At 37.1% G+C, this 7500-nt stretch overlaps 1 long non-coding RNA gene across 2 annotated transcripts in view; it reads right to left on the reverse strand.

Annotated features, from left to right (window-relative positions):
• The window catches only part of LOC141749668 (uncharacterized), a 35073-nt gene that overhangs the window by 23260 nt on the left and 4313 nt on the right, over positions 1–7500 (reverse strand). The window lies entirely within an intron of this gene.

Genomic DNA, 7500 nt, shown 5'->3' on the forward strand with positions numbered 1-7500 from the left:
TTATGAGAATAGAATTAGAAAGATTAAGAAAGTAATATGATTTTTCTTCTTAAATAGGAGTAATTTCAAAGGAGCTGTTAACACTTTCATGTCTGAAACTTTCTTACTGGCAAGAGGGAGAACTAAAGAATCAGACAGATTCAAAGACAATTTAGTGGAGCTGTGAGTCTGACACCACTGCTGATACAGTTTAATTGAGGACTAATTGGAACTAAGAAGGCTAGTTACTTTGTCAACTGCACGTATATTAGTTCCAGTCATTTTTAATCCGATGTAACGGTGATAAAGAGTCTAACTTACTTTGTTTAGTTAATAACATTAGGCCAGAAAGGATCACCTAGTCATTTCATGTTACCCAATACACTACTAATATAAACAATGTCTAATTACACTGACTACATACTCCCATGAAATCACCAATTAGAACATTTGCTGATTCTAAATGTTCACCGTTAGAGACATTTCCACAGGCTTTCTGCGGGTCGTATTCATAAATTCTACCCCAGCTGGTAGTAAGCATAAGGGCAGAACGTGTGAGGAAAAAGTTGATTTTAAGCAGCACAAAGGACATTTAAATACTGAGACACGGTGTACTCTGTTCCCACACAAAGATATGTAAAAATTAAAGTGCACTTTTCTGTATTCCCTAGGAATATGTAATATTGCACATTTATATACTTCTTGCTGAATCAAGCAGACCCTATCGCACGTTCAAGACTCATATGCTGAAAGAGGCGTGTGTTAAAACTTTAATATTTAGACCAACAGATTTAGAGTGATTTGTATTCGCTTTCAAAGCTGATTTATTGACTGTGATCTGTTGCTGGTATGAATAATACCAGAGGTGACTCTTATTTATTTGTGTTACTTTACTGATGAGTCAATAACTGCCCCCTGAAAACATCAGTTCAGCACGTACCAACGTTTTACAGAGTGACACAATCAGACAATGATATTGACAGCAAGTGTGTTAAACTCCAATTAAAATCAAAATAGAAAAATACAATAAATGAGAACAATCTCTGCCTTGTCTAAAGAAAAATTGCTGACACTGTAAAAATTGCATTTTTAATGATTGAATGATTATCCCTTAAGTAATCAGGCTGAAAGATTTGCCAGTTATGTTAAAGTAAATAACAGTACATCAGTATGTGCATTGCCAGATCTAATTAACACAAAGTATTGGAAATACTGGAAGGGGTGAGACAGTTACCTGGACAACTTAAAGAAAAGAAATACCTTTACAAGGGCTGCAACCAACGGATGTAATGCGGCCAAATGAAAATGGGATACTGCAAAAGCATCTGAAAGTATCGATGTTAACAATTGCTCTGCAGGTGTCTAAAATGCCTGGCTGCCACACGTCTGTACTGTGCAATCCTTCTCTCACTTAAACGAGTTCAAATGTTGCCACTCAGGTCAGTGGGCTAGTGTCAGCTTCTTTTCCTATTCTTCTTAGACGATGCCCCTAACATCACTAATCTGCTCACATGAAAGTTTTTTTTTCTTAGAATAAAAGGCAGCACGACAATCCACGGATCTGACCACTAGAATTGTTTGAGAGAATTAAAATGTAACTTAAAAACCACATCATGTAAATAATTGCCATTTGCTAAAAGTAAAATTAACAAATGTTCTTTTAAATTAATTGGTATACACTGATTGTGTGCTACATTGTCTTATCCAGGATATTTAAAAATGAAATATATGATAAACTTTGTCTTATTGTAATTAGATTAATAAAAGGGAGTAATTAAGACTCTTACATTTTTTTCTAAGAGCTAGAAATTATTAAACTATCCAGAAAAGAATCAAAGCTTTTACATAAAAAAATCATTCTTTGAGCTGAATTGCAATAAATCAATAAGAATGTTATTGTTCAATAGGTAATAATTGTCTTCATATAAACTGAAAATATTGTTTGGGATGATTAATATACAATGCCGCATTATGCATTTGGGAGTGTCAATGCATAATTTTTAGTTCTAATGTTATTATGTAATTGAGAGAACATGTTCATTTGCCCTAATAACTACTAAGATGCACTTAATAAAATGAAATGTAATAATACTTGTAATTTAATCTATTCATGGAAGTAATTTTAAAAGTCTACCATTCTCCTTAATGTGGATAACATTCATAATTTATAAAGTGTTGTGATGCAGAATTGACAATGCCATTGTTTTTTACACTTTGAGATGATTCTGCAGCCTTCATTATCTGCATACCAACCTCAGGATTATCAAGGGCAAACAAAAGATAATTAACACCAGAAACAGGCAAATGCAGGAGCTTTTTCATTTAATGCAGAACCTTTGAAAACTGGGAAATGGAATAACTATTCAAAACCTTTTTTTCCCCATTGCAGAAAGCTATTTCAATATGTTTTCTTTTCTACGTTTTAAATGTCATTTTTTTGCTATAAAACTATATTGGCATGTTCAACCTCAGATACATTCAGTCAATGAATGTGTTAAGACAAGTATTTTTTCAAAGTACTGCGTGTTAATTTTCTGTAGGGGATTTTTTGTCTAGAATGGCAGACAGGTAACTATGGTATACATATCCAAATTCTATAGTTTCACTTGCCCATAGCACGTCTGTAAATAAGTCACTTAACTTCTCCATGCCTTATTGCACAACGCTCTAAGATAGCGATGAAAACTTCTACTACACGAATGTGATTAACGAATAAGGTGTATTTTTATAAGTTAATACCTTGTAGGAAGAAACATGCGAGACTGCCTATGGCATTTTTATATGTACTCACAGCAAAACAATAAAGGTTTACTAAATACTGATATAGTATATACAAGACAGTATGTTTCATTCAGTAAGAATTGCTGAAACTTTTCTTGGTTTTTTGCACAAGGAATCCTGATTATGATTCTGCATTGTGTTCTAAAAGGTTTGCCATATAACTAATCGTTTCGGAAATTAATCAGTGAAGATCCTCCGCAAAGAGAACCTTTTGAATGCAAGGCAAAGCAGCATTGTGTCATTAGGCTCTTATCTCTGAGTGAACATCCTTCTACAAATGGTCCAAGCAAAGTCATTTTACAAATGGAAATATGGGACAGTGACATTCACAGTTTCCCACAATTTACAGATGTTGATGACAATCCAACTCCCCACCCCTCACTTGCATAAGAAATTCTTATTACAGGGGAACGTGATTATTAGCCTATGAGCTATCCATGAAAGATTCAACCATTTGTGTTTAAATGGCATGATGTATTACCATGCCTTCACTTCTTACATTTTAGAACTAAAAATACCTGCTAAGTAACTGATACATAAATTATACGCAAACGGTGGGAGGTTGCTTTCAGTCCAGGGCAATGGGCTGACAGCACTCCACACAGGGATGAGCGTTAACGCGAGTCAAGTTGCAAAACAACCCAAGGAGCTTTGTTCTCTTCCAGAAGTTATACTTATAGCAGTACCTTCACTATCAAGATTGTCCCTCATTTCTACTGCCTTAACCTTTTTCCTCTGGTCCTGACCCACATTGGACAGTGAAAGGCAGCAGGGAGAGACTGAGGGCAAGGCCCAGCGCTCTCTCCGTCTCCGAGGTTCAGTTCTTACAGCCAGACAAGGCAAAGTATTTAAGTGCCTAAAATCACACCAGCAACTGTGCGGTTGATGGTAAGCTCAATATGAGTCAACAATGTGCCCTGGAGGCCAAAAGGGCCTGTGGTTTCCTGGGACGTGCTAAGCACAGTATGGCTAACCAGTCGAAAGAAGAGATTGTCCCACTGCGCTCAGCATTGGTGTGGCCTCGCCTCAGGTACTGTGCAGTTTTGGGCTCCACAATATAAGACAGATATAAAAATATTATAATGTGTCCAAAGGAGGGCAACAAAGATGGTGAAAGGACTAGAGGGCACGACTTATGAGGAGCAGCTGAGGATACTTCGTTTATTCAGCTTAGAGAAGAGGAGGGTGATCTCGTTGCTGTCTGCAACTTCCTCATGAGGGGGAGTGGAGAGGGAGGTGTCAATCTCTTCTTTCTGGTGTCTGGTGAGGGAATGGCTTAAAGCTGCATGAGAGGAAATTCAGATTGGATATTAGGAAAAAGTTTTTCACTGGAACAAGCTCTCAAGGGAAGTGGTCATGGTCACAAGCCTCTTGGTATTCAAGAAGTGTTTGACCAACGCTCAACTTTATGGTTTAACTTTTTTTTTTTTTTTAACATGGTTTAACTTTTAGGTTGCCCCATGTGGAGGCAGGAGTTGGACTCAATGGGTCCCTTACAACTCAGGATACTCTATAAATCTAAGATTCTAAGTACCAGGGCTCTCAGTTGTCATTCCTTGCATCTTTAGTTTCTAGGTAGTTCTGAAAAATAAAGTAGATAATGTAGAGCTTCTCCGCTACAGAGACACTTCAGTAAAACCTTGCTTCCACACCTTAACCTTTGAACTGCTAATAATAATAACAATAATGAAATGTTTGCTAATCTTCATGTTTATTATGAGACTTTTTTTCTCAAAAGTGTTCCCGAGAGCTATCCTGCATAATTTTCTGAACATCTTTTAAGTGTCTGTGGTGTTTGTGGTTTTATTTTAAGAGCTTACTATAGACTGGGATTTTCAGAAATCTGAAATAAATAAGGAGAAGTACTTAATGCTTAGCAGCGGCAGTGAACCAAAATAGCATACATTCTTCTTATTTACATATTTTTATACTTTACACTATATTTAACATTATATCACTGTTAGGTAGTCGCATTTTCTACACATTTATTTTACCAGGACATATGTTTTGGAAATGTATGTGGTTCTTTCTGGAATGGTGCAGTAGTTAAAAGACGCATCAGTATCTGGTCCTTGGTCTCTGTGCAAAATTCCCATCTGTGTTAATGGGAATTTTGTGATGAAGTGAGAACTACGGCTAATTAATATAATAAAATGCAGTTATTTAAAGATGTGTTAACAACAAAACACTAATATGATAGTGTGTGTGCATGTGCATGTGTGTATGCCAGAGCCAAAATTTGTTTGTCATAATTTGCAAAACTAATAGATGAGATTACCAGAGCTAAGTGACTACTTTTGTTTTGCTTGATAACCCTTGTAACAGAATGCAAGACTGGTTTTTTTCAGATAGGGAGTCCCTGTCATTTAAAGGAACCTACCAATTCAGTGAACTGCTTGAGCTATATATAGAGGCTCATGTGCTACGATCTATGTTGTAATTTGTAGTGGTTTACATTGATTCCTGCATCTACACACATGTTCAGAGCTTTAGGATACACACTCAGGAGGAACCTAGAAGCACCTTACTGTGACAACCTGCCTGGTTCTCAGCTGTGGACCTCACATGGACAAAGACCTTGGAGCAACAGAGCTTCATCAGAACAAAAGGAGCTTCTGCAAGCAGACAGGGTGCCTGTGGAAAGGACTGCTTTCAGCCAGTTCATGAGGGACAATGATCTCTGTTTAGGCCGATGTCTGTAGTAAATTTTCCAGAACTCGTGGAAGAAGGCAGAGGAAGTTCGAGAAGATTGGCAATACGTCAGTTGCTAAAATTTAAAATAAGCAGCTTAAAATGTATCAAATGGACTAGACGTATAATATATTGGGTACAGAATGATTTTTTTCCCTTCAGATACCCTTGAGATTCTCCTTTCTGTCTTTAGTTTGGAGATCCATCCTGGAACACATTTGAAGTATGGCATCAGCTTCAACATGTGGTCTTCCATGTTCTGCAATTAACTACTTATGAGAATCAGAAAGAAGGTACTTTTCTTTTGATTTTCCTGGGTGAGGTTTTGCTTCTGGTTCTTCAATGGTAGGACTTATTGCTCGAATAATTGCAACATGTGCCACATTTCTGAAACTGCCTACCCAATGACCATAACTGCCAAATATATGCAGAAACTGCAGGAACAAAGAAGTGGGTAGGTAATCTGCCGGTGTGTGCAATTACAGGAGCAGTTGTTCATACCCGTTGCATGAATGTAGTTTTATGTATGCAATTATGGAAATCAAAGCCTAAGCTTGCACTGAGAAACGTAGATACCTCCCTAACTGAAAGTGATGCCAGCTCTACTCTCTACTTCCAACTGACTGAAGAGCTTTTAAGCCTCTTTTACTCCATTGATTCTTCTAGCTGTCCATGCACACTGTGTCTTATAATATTATTCAATTGATCTACAGTTGCAAGGGCCAAAGTGGATCTCCAGAGAGAGGGAGAATAATTGCCCAAATTTATCAGTCATGTCAGATAAATGTCTACAACTCAGAGCGAACTCTTGTGAGTGGAGTTGGAGAAAGGAGTAATCTGGAACTCTTTTGAGTGTCTCATTGATGTGAGAATAGACCGAAGAAGCCCTTGTTTGGTGGTCCAATTGTTCAGTGAACACACACTGTCGAAGTTACTGAAGCATATCCATTAATCTGTGTGCTACATGCTGAATAAAGGGATGAAAAATGCTTGATTCAAACCACAAAATGATTTATTGGAGTTACAGCTGGTTTTTTTTTTTGAATCAGCAGTGGTTTGCTAGAACGTATTTTGTGTCCAGAAATTCTCAATCAACACTTTTGTGGAATTCTTTCTTTTGTGTGCATTTAGTCTGCAATCTGAAAGTGAATTTCAAGTCTGAATAATGCAGCTAGTAGTTCTGCTCTGAATCTGTCAAGTGAGGAAAGCTATACCGTAACCTTAACATTGCCTATGGACTTACAATGAAGTTTGACCATGGAAAAATACGGTTTGCTTGTGCCAGACATAAAGTCTAAATACCTTTGGCTTAAACATGCTAATTCTGCCGCTCATATTTGTGAACTCATTTCAAAGAGAATGGAAAGCATTAACTCATCTCTCAAGGAAACAGGGAGGAATATCGACTCCTATACAGGTAAGTGTTTAATTACATTGTTTGCTTGGGGCGGGGGACGGCAAAAAAGCCCTACATGTCAAAATGTAGCTTTAGTTTAATAATTCCCAGTTTCTTTAAGAAACCTCCATTTCAGATAGATAAGCAATGGTGGAAGTTACATTTCAAACTTAGCTGTTTTAACTCTAGTACCAATGCCTCAAAGGTGATTTGGCAGTTAGCGCCCTTAAAGACTATGGGCTGAGCATCTCATATTTAAGTATTTATCTCTGAGTAACATAACAGACCTGAGGATGAAGATATCCACCAATGCTAAGAGGGTCAAGGAGGACAAGTTCCTAACAGTTTGTTAGGATAATAAGAATGCTAGTTTGGATTTTTCGCCACAACAAAAAAGCAACATCATTAGAAAGCCTCTTCATTAGTAATTGTTATGGATAGATATGCACACTTCAGATTGCATAGCAAGCAACAATTTCATAGTTCCTATGAAAGGCACATATCTTAGTCACTTCTCTATTTATCCAGTACTAGAGATGGACATTATATTACTGTAAGTTATTTGTTCTTTACCTTGGAAAAGTATGTTAAACAATCCAGATTATGGTCCAACTTTAGAGTTTCATACTACCTGACCAGGAAAAGAACTGGGT

This window comes from Larus michahellis, chromosome 1 (genome assembly GCF_964199755.1).
Source record: "Larus michahellis chromosome 1, bLarMic1.1, whole genome shotgun sequence".
Lineage (NCBI taxonomy): Eukaryota > Metazoa > Chordata > Aves > Charadriiformes > Laridae > Larus > Larus michahellis.